The sequence below is a fragment of the Malus sylvestris genome, chromosome 9, assembly GCF_916048215.2.
Source record: "Malus sylvestris chromosome 9, drMalSylv7.2, whole genome shotgun sequence".
NCBI classification, from domain to species: domain Eukaryota; kingdom Viridiplantae; phylum Streptophyta; class Magnoliopsida; order Rosales; family Rosaceae; genus Malus; species Malus sylvestris.
The window spans coordinates 5,864,285-5,878,221 of record NC_062268.1 but is presented as its reverse complement, the minus strand read 5'-3'; the positions used below and the strand labels follow the sequence as shown (position 1 = coordinate 5,878,221).

The window sequence follows — 13,937 nt, the reverse complement described above, 5'->3', positions numbered from 1 at the left end:
TCTTATTCGTAATGGTTGGGTGTTGGAGAAAGTGAAAAAAACTTGGGTGTAAGCTGTGATTTCATAAATCTCTATCTCATTCGTAACGGTTAATTCTCGAAGAAAACGAAAAAAAAACTTGGTTGTATGTTGTGATTTTTCATTGTTTCTCTATCTTATTTATAATAGTTGATTCTTGATAAAAACGAGAAAAGCTTGGGTGTGTTATGTGATTTTTCATTGCTTTTTTATTTCAAATGTAATGGTTGGGTGTTGAAGAAAACGAGAAAAACTTGAATGTAAGTGGTGATTTCTATCTCGAAGAATGTGGCAATCGCAACGGTTACATTCAATCCTAAAGAAAACAATGAAGTAAAAGCTAGCTCTGAAAACACATGCGGGTGCATGTGCATTTGGATATGCTATTAACTATTAGGCAAACCAAACTCTAAGAAAGCTTAAGAGGGTTAATTGGCTAGTTAATAATAAATATACTTTTCTACATAAGAGCAACCCAAGTTCTATACAGTTGTCAAAAGCAAACCCTAACCTAGAGGAGAGAGAAATTGATGAGGATCGAATCAGCACTAAAGTCATAATTGTTTTTTGTCACTGCGATAAAGCGTCATCTACAAGACAAATTTTTATTTCAGTGAGTACATAACACCTTCACATGCCATATATAAATGAGGGACATTTAAGTCATATTTATGATCATTTATTAAATATTGCTAGAAACTTGACTCGATTATTGCTAAGGTCCTTGCACTCTTTTAAAATGACTTTAAGTAACATCGCGTGACATATCACCATATAGCCTACTACCAAAACAAGGTCGAGTGAAGCTCGAGATTGAAGGATCAATTCTGCACATTATATAGTGGGCTGGCCTAACTTAAGAAATTAGAATATTTTCAAGTTGAGGCATGATTATCAACGTCATGATAGTGTATCTACCACGAATGAAAAGGAAAATGGTTAGCGAAGAAAAGGTGGCCATCATTTAATTTTATTTCATGTTAATGAAATTACAAATATACCCTCTAAACCCTAGGCACCTCCTATTTGTATGTGTTTTCGTCTCACTTTCATACCAACAAAGGCTGTCGCTGCTCAGATTTATCTTGTCCTATTTTTCAACAAAAAATTTCAGCCATAAATCTGCTTCTCTTTTGCATTTCCCTCACTCTAATTTGAAGGTATGTAACTTCTCCAGCATTTGTTATATCTCAATTGCAAGTGTGCTGATACTCTCAGATCTATACTAATTCTGCATTTTTCTCAAGTTTGATTGTAATCTTGAAATGAAAATGGATTAAATTAGATATTTTGATGATTGTTATCGCATCAAAATGAATTATGTCGGTGCATAATTATTAGCCCAAGATTATTATCATTTTCTTATACGTGTTTGATTGTAATCTTGAAATGAAAATGGATTAAATTAGATATTTTGATGATTGTTATCGCATCAAAATGAATTATGTCGGTGCATAATTATTAGCCCAAGATTATTATCATTTTCTTATACGTGTGTGTTGAGAGAGTAGCGGTTCGATTAGAATTTCAAATTCAAAGATCAATGGTCACAATCACTTGAGTCACAAGTCCGTTATTGGATTATTAATGCATATCATTTCAATGAAGAAGTGAAAATTGGATTAGATTATATCATTAATGCATATAATTTTTGCACAACCGGTGGATTGTTTGCCTTGGTGGTTAGATTCTCTCTTTATGAAGAAGTGACCATGATTTTGAGTTTTACTACGGAAAATGTTCATTCAAAAGAGGGTAGACAAGTTGTTTAGAGGATGATGATTTGAAATTGATGGATTTTTACTTTCTTTTTTAACATACAATATTATCTATACTAAAGAGGAGGGAGTGGATTTAGCCTCACAATGAGCTAGCAATAATGTGGTTCGAACTCGCTAAAGAGAAATACTGCTAGACCGTAGTACTAAATGGCTTTACCTTGTTAAGAATTTAGGATATTCTTTGATATGAATTAGTGAAATAGTTAAGTTTTTTAAGGTAACAAATTTCCATTGAGTAGGAAGAAATACATAACATTAGGTAGTCTTTTCACGATAGTTATCATTCCTCAAGTATAGATTTTTTTTATTTTTCAGAAAATTTTAAGGAAAAAAGCAAGGGAGTTTTAACAAAACACTCTCGGTACTGTTTACTTTTAATGAAAAACCATATTTTTACATTTCTCTGATACTATTCACTACACCTTTATTTGTCCATTTTCATTAAATCTAAAGTTTTTTTTTACTTTTCGTTAGTTTGTCTAAAAAACAAATGTAGATTAGTAAATTGTACCTTCAAAATTTTAATGACAGTTCATTATGCAATACATAAAAAATAACTTCTACGATAAAATTTTCAACACAAGTGTTGTCACATCCCAGACCGACTCCGTTGTAGCACGATATTGTCCGCTTTGGGCCACGCCCTCACGGTTTTGTTTTTGGAAACTCACGAGCAACTTCCCAGTGAGTCACCCATCATAGGATTGCTCTAGCTCAAACTCGCTTAACTTCGGAGTTCCGATGGAATCCAAAGCCAGTGAGTTTCCAAAAAGCCTCGTGCTATAAGAGGTGGGCATGTACATATACACATCACCCCATCTCCGTTAGTCAATGTGGGATGTTACAATCCACCCCCTTAGGGGGCCTGACGTCCTCGTCGGCACACTCGCACCGAATGGCACACCCTCACGATTTTGTTTCTGGGAACTCATGAGCAACTTCCTAATAGGTCACCCATTCTAGGATTGCTCTAGCCCAAACTCTCTTAACTCCGAAACCAGTGAGTTCCCAAAAAGTCTCGTGCTATAGGAGGTGGACATATATATATAAAGCACATCATCCCCTCTCCATTGGTTGATGTGGGATGTTACAAGTGTGGTGTTTTTTTTACCACAGTTGTGAAAAACAATGACGCTTATGCACCTTGGGGTATGTTGATCGGAGGTAGATTCTCAGCCCTCCCACTTTCCGTGCCCTCCTGTTTTGTGTGGTCACGGTTAAGTCACATTAACATTTTATATTATTTTTTTATAGAGATAATAAGACAAAAATGAATAGTAATATAAAATGTTGACGTGGCTTAACCGTGACCACACAAAACAGGAGGGCACGGGAAGTGAGAGGGCAGAGAGTCTGCCTCCATGTTGATTTCCACTGATCTCTCATTCTTAACAATTAACAATTTAAGCCACTAACACTTTTGTTTATCCAGTAAAAATTTAACAACATTTTAAACAATTCTTGGTTTAAAAACATTAAATTAAAAGCTTGGACATGCTAGGCATGGGAATTGGATCCTCTCCGAGGCAAAGCCTCGAGATCCTCATGATCCATTAAAACGGGCCGTTGAATTTTGATCCAACGACTACAATTATTATAACTTTTAAAAGAGCTCCTAATTTCGTGTTATTGGGTCAGGAAGATCCCGAGAATTTGCCTCGGGGAGGATCCAATTCCCTAGGCATGCACGGTAGTTATAACTTTTTCAGAACATTGCATAAGTAAATTTTCTTAACAATAGATTCACGAGCGCACACTCTAACTAATCATAATCTTTCTTTTTTTTTTTTAAAAAAAAATTATTATTTTTAAGGAGAGAATGAAGTTTCAAAATTATTAAAATAATTTATAAAAGAGAAGAGTTTCAAATTTGGGACGCATGGGTGGGAATGGAACATAATCTTAAGTGTTTTTTTTTCCTGAACAAATGATATTATTTACGCTAAGGGAAGGAGGTGAGCTTAGCCTCACAATGAGCTAATAATAATGTGGTTCAAATTTGTCTTTGGTGAAAATCGAACCTAAGACCTCTCAATTACAAATAAAGAGGAATATCACTAGACCGTAATACTAAGTGGCAACATACTTTTAAATTTAGATTGTGTGAGATTAAAGAGTTCAGACTCGAACAAATACCAAGTTATTCAACAAACTTTAACAGAAAAACAAAAAGAAGAGAGAACAATTCATTCTCTGTAGGACATGTATGTCATATCTGAATCGGGCAAATGAATTTTGCTTTGACGTTCTTGCATAACGCCGCAAATTCCATCTTTTTTTACGGCATTGCGGAATTTAATCAACAAAAAAATTAACCAAAAAGATAACTCCAAATTTCATTAACAGTAGATGTTTTCTCATCATCCAAACAGAATAAAAAAGAAAAACAAGATAAAATGGGCTAAGAAAATCAACTCTCGCGTACATTCAAAACCCTTTCACCAAATAAAACCAAGCCCTTGAATCGCGTACTTGAAGCCGAAAAATAAACAAAACTCACCTGGTGATAGGTTTCATTCTTTGAACTGGCGATCCAGCCTCCTACGGCCACACTGCCGTGTTTCTGGACAACCACGTTATTTTCTGCAACGGAGCTGACCTCCACTTCCATCCTCTCCACCGTAGCACAGCAGAGCTCGAAGGCATCCCCATTTCTCTCCAAAAACTCGATTCAGAAATACGAAAGGATTGTCACCTCTGCAGTATGCCAAAGTGACAGGTCGCAGAGGTGTCAATTCTGAAATCTTCCTGGTGCCCGAGTTGAGAGTATAAATTTGACGTGTGAGTGATTTTGTACTTCTGGCGATGGCTTCGAGCTTTGCTGCGGCTACGGTTGAGAGGATGGAGGTGGAGGTCAATCCCGCTGCAAAGAATATGGTTATCCAGGAGCACGGCAGTCTGAGGTTTGGATCGCGGGTTCAGAGAACAAGACCTGTCATCAGTTGAGTTTTGTTTTTGGTTTCTAAGTACGCGATTCGAGGGGCTGTGTTTTGTTTGGTGAGAAGATTTTTAAATGTAGGGAAGAGTTGATTTTCGTAGCTTTTTTATCGTGTTTCTTTTATTTTGTTTGGACGACGAGACAATGTAGGGAATTTATGTAATTCGGAGTAGAATTATCTCTTTTGGTTAATTTAATTTTTGGTTAAATTCTGCATTGCCGTCAGAGGAAGACGGAACTCTCGGTGTTGTCTAAAAATCTCAAAGCCAAAGGCCCTTGCACTGTTCAGCTATGACATGGTTGTCTGAAGAACAGGTTAGATTAGAATGAAAATTAGTCTCCTTTTTTTCGGTTTCGGAGTAAATTTTTTGGACTAAAATTGGTGGTGGGTGTTGAACTGAGGGAGTGGCACAGAAATGTACGAAATGTCAAGGCAAATGCAATTGTAAGTAAGCGTATGGAATGCCATATAACTGTTAACTTTGTATTTGTAGTTTACGTTTTAGTGCTGCTGTCAATTAGAGAAGTGTGTTTTTCAAGCCGGTTTAATACCCACTGGTATTTGCATGCACGAAGCCAAGAAGAAAGGGTATCAATCTGTTGCTGATATGTTGCGTGTGGAGAAGCTGCAAAAGAAGGAGAATGGCGACAGCAAGGATGGTAAAGGGCGAATGCATGTGGCTTCAGACATGGTTTGGTGCTGTTGTTTACAATTTTATGTTTTGATTAGTTTTATTGCTGTTTAAGCGGGCTCATGATCTCGGTTTTGGCAGGCAACGAGTTTTGATTCACCTAGCTAACGAGGGAAGGAGAATGCCCTTGATCAGAGCGAAGATGTAATGACAGCGGAGATGATGCTGCTGCTGCTGCTGTGAATGATGATGATGCCAAGGCCAAGGGCAAGGCTGCAAGAGGGCGTCGCAGGGTCAAGGAACGCCAATTCGATAGTAGAGAGTTGTTCTTGAGCTTCCCCTACCTCAGGGCACCCCATTGACAACTGTAGCGGGTGTCAAATTAGCTGCTGAGGATCTGGGAAATGCTCTCCAATTTTTGAAGTTTTGTGAAACTTTTAGAGAGGTAACTTTTGTTCTATTAGATATTTGATTGAAAGATGCTCTACTTTATTTTGACACTTGAAATCTCATCCTTTATTCTTTTTACTCTAGTTTTTTAAGATTGAAAAGTCCCAAGCTCAGTCTGTCTTCGGGAACTATCGCATGGAGGAAGTGGGCGAAATGGACGGCCTGGACAGTACTCCTCCGTAGTTCGATTTCATAGCTATATGCTCTTCTTCATACAGAAGGGTTTATTACAGGAGTAAGAACTCTACCTAATATACTATAGTTATGCATAAAGTACTTTTAGTAAACTTTAATGAGGGAAATAATTCATGTGGTTTCTGACATCTTCATTTTCTGTTAGGTCTCTAGAGCAAGCAAGCAACAACCGGTCATGGTTCCAAGATTTGGCGAAGCTGGTGTCTGCATCCGGGGTCTCTAAGGTTGACCCTGTGATGAAGGAGCTGCCTGCAGAGTGTTTTATTGGAAGCAGGGAGGGATAAAATGCCTTAAACTTCTCCCAAAAGCTTAGGCTCCTGAATTTCCTCTGTGATGAGGTTCTTAACACAAAGTAAGTAGATGATACATAATATGTAAATTATAATTGTGTAATTGTCCCGTTTTCTGCGTTATGAGTGATGAGAACTTTTCAATCTTTTGTCCAGGACACTGAGGGGATGGATTGAGGAGCAAAAAGAAAGATCTGTCCAATGTAAAAGGGACATGAAAGCAAAAGTTGCTCTAGCAAAGGATAAGGTAAGATGAAAACAAGTCGAGCTTTTATGAGGCAAGCATTTTTGAAGCCAACATAGAGGTCTGTTTTTAACTAAATCATGTGAGCAGGAGAGAGATATCCAAGCAAAGTTGCAGGAGCAGATGGTTAAGAGGGCCACTCCAGAGAACGGCGATGCTGTCCCAATTTCAGAGTCGGACTCCATTGCTTCAGTTCTCAGAAGTGAGGCAGCTCAAGCTCACACGGAGGTGGTCAAGACAATGGCCATGGTACCCCAAAGTAAGTCCCATTTGTAATATCTTCAGCCTTTCAATCACCTTTTGTTTCTTGCTAGAATCGATGTTAAACTATCGTTAAGACTTAAGAACACTTTTTGAGATGCTTTTTCCGTTTGGTTGAAATGCTTTTTAAGTTTTGGTTCTTCATGAAAATCTGATTACACATGCTTGCGCAAAAATTGTTGACTTATTTTGCAGGCAATGAAATATGTGAGGCTCTTAGAATAGAGCCTTACATTGTGGATGCCGATGGACACGCCTTCTGGAAACTGAAAGGCGATTTTGCTGGACATATATTGCTTCAAGGTTAGTTTTAACTGTTCCAAATACAACGCGTTGATTCCCAGTTTTTGAGTTATTTCGATGTAATAATTTTATTTTCGACTATTTTACAGATCTGGGAACCTGGGATGGAACTCCATCTGGGGAACGATGGTTCGTCTGCGGTGCTGAAATGAAAGCACCAATTGACAAATACCGCTCTTCTCTGGCTCTAAAGTATGCACACATACCTGTCCTGTTTTACATTGTTTATAGAATATCGCAAAGTTCTACTAAACCCCCCCCCCCCCCCACCCCGGCCATCCCTATTTTTTATGAACTGGTTGCTGATGCATTAACTGTTTGATTGGCTTGCAGGGAAAAACAGCCCAAGAGGGAGCAAGGGCGTTCCAAAATTTCTTCAAGCAAAGAAAAAAAGTTGCAGCTTTCCCAAAAATATGCATACATACAACTATACAAGTTACAAGGATCCGGCTGCATGCCCAAATTTCTGTATAAACTCCTACATGGGAAAGCCGACCACAATTACTTTGTGACGGGGAATGTAAATTTTAAGATGAGCTTTGTCATAGTTATTTCTTAACAGCCTTCGGAATATTCATGTCTTCATCTATCTTGATATTTGCTCCTAGTTAAGATTCCAAATATTTCAAAGTACCTTGGGTTTAGGTCCTTAAGCGTATGTTTAAGACTGCTTTTGTAGGAGTATTTTTGCTCATAAGCGTTTTTCCAAAAGTGCTTTCGTTAGAACTTTGGTCTTGTTTGGGGGTTGATTTAAGAATAGCTAAAACACTTCTGACTGCGTTTGGTAGGAAAGGTTAAAAGTGCTTTATGAAGAAAGTGGGTAAGAAGACTTTCGAGTAAACAAAGACGAGTCTTCTGCCGGAGCCTTACATGACCTGATCAAAAGTGCTTTATGAAGAAAGTGGGTAAGAAGACTTTCGAGTAAACAAAGACGAGTCTTCTGCCGGAGCCTTACATGACCTGATCGGCACCGTGGCAGGAGGAGAACGGAGGAAGATGGTGGGGGCGGGGGTGGTGGTTAAAGAGGAGGGTAGGGAGTAGAAGAAATAGGGCTATTGTAGGAGTTTGATGAGTGACACTTGGGGAGTGAAGCATTGGACTTGGACATGGTTAAGATTGCCAAGACTACTGGATTTCGGGATGTAACTTTTAAAATGTTGATATCAACATTTCTTACGTATATACAACGATTTTTAAATGTTGAAATTTTTTACCAAAGCAGGATACTTTTTCTTTGTAGTTTCAGTTACTTTCTCAGCAACGAAACATAGGACAAGAATAATAATACCTGAAAAGCCTACGATTGACCATTAAGGCATACATGAATTTTTTATTTTTATTTTTTTAACAAACGATAGATAATTTACACTATCAAGATAGGAGACATGACTTAATTGACATCACACGTGCACAACATACCATCGTATAACCTACTACCAGAACAAGGATTTGTTATTTTGTATAGCATGATCTAAGCCAATCTGCAAGGCGGGGTCAAGCTTGAGATGGAAGGATCACTTGTGCTTGTTATATAATAGGCCGCCCCAACTTGAGAAATCAAAATATTTTTTAATTTGGGGCATGATAATGAGTCGGCCTAACAAGATTAAAAAGGGAAATAGCTAACAAAGTGAAAGGATCATTAAATTACAAATATACCCTTCAAACTCTAGACGCCCCCCATTTATTTGTGTCTTTGCTTCTCACTTTCGTACCGGCAAAGATGGTTCACGGTCAGATCCATCTTATCTATTGTATTCTTTTCCAAAAATTCTCCATTGTTATTTTTGCTTCTCTTTTGCGGATCTCTCACTCTAATATGAAGGTATAAAGCTTCTATAACACTTTTCTAATTTGTCTCTGACACGCCCCGACCCCGATATTCCCCGAATATCAGGATAGGCACGTGCTGGCCGACACCTGAGGTGACGAAAGCCATTTATTGATACAAAAGCTAGTAATAAGGAATAAATACGGGTTATGAATTTAAAAACAATGAATTAACAATTTAGGAACGTGTTCAGAGCATACAACTAAACCTAGTCACTAACAAGATTTAAGATAAGATTAAATGAACAAAGGAGTGGGTCCTACCCCGAGAGGACTCGAAGATGCCGCTGCGGAAGTCCCTTAATGCCGGGATTCTATGCCTCGTTTCTAAGACCTGAATGGGGGCGCAAAACAAGGGTGAGTGGACCAAGCTTGTATATATACATAGTACGAAAACAGTTATGAATATACTAACCCCCACAGTTTAATAATGAAAACTACTAGAATAATAAGTGATAAGCTTTTCAGAAAACTTTAGCATGCCATAAAACAATTCATATATCCATCTGCAAATCAATCTCAGAAAATCATATCAGAAATTATCTCAGGAAGCATAATACAAGTTGTGCTGCTAGTGAGTGCACTGAATAACAATACTCCCGGCCCAATGCCTGCACCTCAGTCTCTGTGCCCGTAGCCAGAGATATCTCCCTCCCGGCCCAATGCCTGTCTCCGTATCCCTTAGCCTTTCGCTAGGGATTATTTCTCCCGGCCTCAATGCCAACACCAGATCCTCGCCCCAGGCGGCATAGTGTTCACTAGGTACGCACAAAACATAATTCATCTCTAAAATACAACTTCGTAGCATAATTTCATCGATCCTCAAATCAAATAATTCTGTAAGGCATGCTATTAAATTATGCAATTCTATCAATAAAACATGCAATTTTCGAAGGTGGTCCACTCACAGATACTCCGTCAAAAGCTGCGCTACTAGCGAAGACAGAAACGTTGCGATAAGTGTCCCTAAGTACAAGAACGTACAGTTAATCAAACTACCCAACAATATAATTCTAGGAAATGGAAATGAACCTTGGATTTGGATAGGTAAGGATCAAAAGGTGGTTTGGGCTTAAGCCTAAACCCATAATCACATGCACTGCACCCACACACACAACATGCATAAGCGTGCACTGCACACACTCACACACACGGCATGCATACACACACAGGGCCTGCACACACACTGTGCAGTCCAAAACACACCCACACACTTCATGCACAGCCCAACACACAACACATACACTCGCACAGCATATACATACACACATGTACATATGCACGGACACCCATACACATATGCACTGCACCACACAAGCACATACATATATATATATAAACACACACACACACACAGCATGCATAAGCATGCGCTGCACACACACATGCATATATATATATACATATATAAACACACACACACGCAGCATGCATACACGGCATGCACATCATTCTCACACACACACACACGGTTCACGCGCACACACACCACACACTCACAGTACCACCAACAAGTAGCAAGGTAAAATAACTACCTGGGTTTAGGTTCGAAGGGATCCGTGCAATCCACAGCAACAAACTTGCCGGAGTTCGTTGTCGGAACCGGGTTCTGGGTTCGAGTTTTAGAGCTTTGAAGCTCTCAGCTTCAATGGCAGAAAAGTCCACAGTGCTCTGATGGCGCATGCAAGGGTATCGTTGAGTTCGTTAAGTCTCAAGGATCCCAAATATATGGTTTTGGGGTTTGATTTGTGAGGGAAGTGAGGTGAAAGCTAGAGAGAAGCTCTCGGAGCTTAGAGAGTGTGAGAAAGAGAGAGAAGAAACCGAAAGAAAGAGAGCACTGAGATTCTCAGATGTGTTTCGGGCAGAGATGAAAGGAAAGAGGGATCTGAGAGCTGCCACATGGCAGTTTAAGATCAATAGCCTTTCTAGATCAAGGGTTAGGATTAAAAGAGAATAAGGGACTAAATTGATAGATAACAAATATGTTCTAGGGGAAAAAATAGAAATAGAATGAAAAATGGGGGTGGGGTATAACAGTCTCCACCCTCATTTTCGCTGGCACTTTTAGATCTTACTAATGTATTTTTCTCAAATTTGATTGTGATCTTGTAAAGAAAAGTGGATTAGATTAGATCTTACGCATCTAGATGAATTTTGTGGGTGAGTTGAGAGAAATTTTCTCCTTTGAGTTGAAGTGCACATATTTTGTTAGCACACATTATTAGTAACTTTTTTTCCTTTTCTTTTACAAACGTATTGGGGAGAGTGGAGAATTAGTTATAGCTCCTCAGATTTATGACAGAGTTAACTATTTGAGCTACAATTTTATTATTGATGCATATCGTTCAATGGTTTGTTTCATACATTAAGTTTTAAAAATTAAGATGTATGGATTTTGTTTAGATGATGATTTCAGACTGATGAACAAAAAATAATCGAGGAAGCAAAAAAGAAGTAGATTAGTTACTAACCTATACCCTCGAAACTATAAAAATGGTTCAATATCTAATCCCCACCCTAGTGTTTTGAAAGAATTGTTTTTTTTTTTTAACAAAAAGAATTGTTTTATCAGACTAAGGGAAGTAGATGCTAAAAATCTAAGTCTTCGGGTTTTTATGGAAACAAATCTGAAGAATAAATTAAATAGGAAAGAAAGTTAAAACTCCTGATACTTTGCAACCATAAAAGGAAAAACATATTAACAAATCCCATAAACTTTGACTGGCCACCAATTCTCCTGCCAAATGTTGAAGAGGGAAGGGAACTAGGACAGTACAAATAGCAGCTCTCCAATGTCCGGCATGATCATCATGAGTTAACCATGCAATCTCCCTGATGGCTGAATGCGAGAATATAGATTGAGGCTTAGCTAGGGAGAGATTTTGTTCCAGCGAGTCGATTTCTGAAGAAAATGGTGATAACTTCAAGCTCTATCGCAGACACTGTTCATCTTCCAATATGAAAGAAATAAGCTCGAAGGTAAAACTTTTATAATTCACGAGCTCACACTCTAACCAAGTAACCGGTCCTAGTCTTTCTTCATTTCTCATATTCAGACAGTCTGCAAGATTGAACATACATATTTATTCCACAAATTTTATCTGGAAATTAAACAAAAGGAAGATACATAGGAAAAACCATTCTAATCTAGCCTGTTTATAAGCCATCTATTGCATAATTGAAGAGGGCATATGCCTTCTATCCTCTACTTTCTTGCTTACGTATTACATCTCCATCTTCTGAGCTCGGACGTTGCTTTCCGTGAGGTGTAAGAACTCTACCTTGTGTATTACATTTATGCATACTTCAGTACGCTTTAATGGTGGAAATAATTCATGTGATTTCCGCCACCTTCATTTTCTGTTAGGTCTCTAGAGGAAGCAAGCACCAACTGTTCATTCAAAATTTGGTGAATCTGATCTCTGCATTAGGGGTCTGTAAGGTCGACCTTGTGATGATGGAACTGCCCGCGGGGTGTTTTGGTGGAGGCGGTGATATATATGATGAGGCTCACGACACTGAGTAAGTAGAAGATACATAATATGTGAATAATCAATTTTTGTAATTGTGCTGTTTAGATTTACGAGTGACGATAACTTTTCAGTCTTTTCTCCAGTAGACCGAGTGGATGGAATGAAGAGCAAAATGAAAGGTCTGTCGAACAAAAAAGGGACGCCAAATGAAAAATTGCTAATGCTAAAGATAAGGTAATGTGAAAAACCAGGCAAGCTTTTGAGAGGCAAACATATTTTGGAGCCAACAAGGGGTTGTATTTTTTAACTAAATCATATATGTGCAGGAGAAGGATCTCGAAGCAAAGTTGCAGGAGGAGATAGCTAAGAGGACCACTGCAAACAGTGGCGATGCTGTCCAACTTTCAGAATCCGACTCCATTGTTTCGCAAATCACGAGTGAGGTAGCCCGAGCTCACATGGAGGTTCTTGAAGCAGTAATAGCATGTTACCGGAAAGTAAGTTCCAATTCGAGTATCTTCAGCCTTTCAATTTCCTTTTTCTTTTTGTTTCTATTAATTGATGTTTTTCTTTTAATGTTTTGGGTTTTCATGGAAATCTGGTTATCATTTTGCTAGAAACTAAGCTTTCGTATTTTTCACGTGCTTGGTATACATGGTCGTGTTAAAATTGTTTTGACTTATTTTATAGCCAATGAAATATGGGAGGCTGTTAGAATACAGCCTTATGTTGTGGATGCTGATGGCCATGCCTTATGGAAACTGAAAGGCGATTTTGGCGAAGATATATTGCTTCAAGGTTAGCTTTAACTGTGCCAAATACAATGTGTAGATTTCCAGTTCACGAGTTATTTCGATGTTCTAATTTTACTTTTCAGTGTTGTACAGATATGGGAACATGGGATGGAGCTCCTTCTGTTGAAAACAGGTTCTTTATGGTGCTGAAATGAAAGAGCCAGATGTTTCCTAGTTCGGATTTCGCTCTTTGCGACATTTCTGATTCGAAGGGGAAGTGAACTTGAAAAATTGGCGCGCTGCCTCAGATTGTGGTTATGAAAGTTTAATAGTTATTTTTTTAGACAGGGATATATACGGTATGAGGGGTGAGAAAATAAATTGGTAGCCAACTCGTCATTCACGAGATACGAACATAAAACTAGTTACTCACAAGTGAAGAGAAATATCACTAGATCGTAGTATCAGTAACGAATAGTTGGATCATAGTTTTTTTTTGTAATGGGAAATGTAAATTATGGGATGAGCATTGGTCATAGTTATTTCTGAACAGCTTTTGGAACTTAAATAAATGATTTTCATGTCTCTTGATCTATCTCGAATTCTTGGTCAGGCCTTGAAGTTTTTTTCATTTGTTCATGACTATTTTGCGGTACAAAACACTTGAGCTCATAATTTTTTTTTTTGTTACTGGGTGCTCTTACGAGAAGGTAGAAAAATAATTCAAAAAATGCTTTTTCTGTTCATAAGTATTTTTAAATTTGTAGTCAAATTGTATTTTTACAAGT

At 38.2% G+C, this 13,937-nt stretch overlaps 2 long non-coding RNA genes and 1 pseudogene across 3 annotated transcripts; 2 read left to right on the top strand and 1 right to left on the bottom strand.

Annotated features, from left to right (window-relative positions):
• Positions 1-4,604: 4,604 nt before the first annotated feature.
• On the top strand, positions 4,605-7,745 carry LOC126582607 (uncharacterized; annotated as a pseudogene).
• Positions 7,746-7,855: 110 nt separating this feature from the next.
• On the bottom strand, positions 7,856-10,623 carry LOC126582481 (uncharacterized). Its single transcript, XR_007609541.1, has 3 exons — positions 10,478-10,623; positions 8,073-9,908; positions 7,856-7,987 (listed from the first exon to the last, which is right to left on the bottom strand). It is a non-coding gene; the product is annotated as an uncharacterized LOC126582481 (long non-coding RNA).
• Positions 10,624-10,887: 264 nt separating this feature from the next.
• Positions 10,888-13,744, top strand: LOC126582482 (uncharacterized). 2 transcript variants are annotated; one of them, XR_007609543.1, is made up of 6 exons: positions 10,888-11,921; positions 12,310-12,464; positions 12,559-12,649; positions 12,742-12,912; positions 13,106-13,213; positions 13,303-13,744. It is a non-coding gene; the product is annotated as an uncharacterized LOC126582482 (long non-coding RNA). The 2 variants fall into 2 exon arrangements; XR_007609542.1 differs by having other exon boundaries at positions 12,547-12,649.
• The last annotated feature ends 193 nt before the right edge of the window (positions 13,745-13,937 follow it).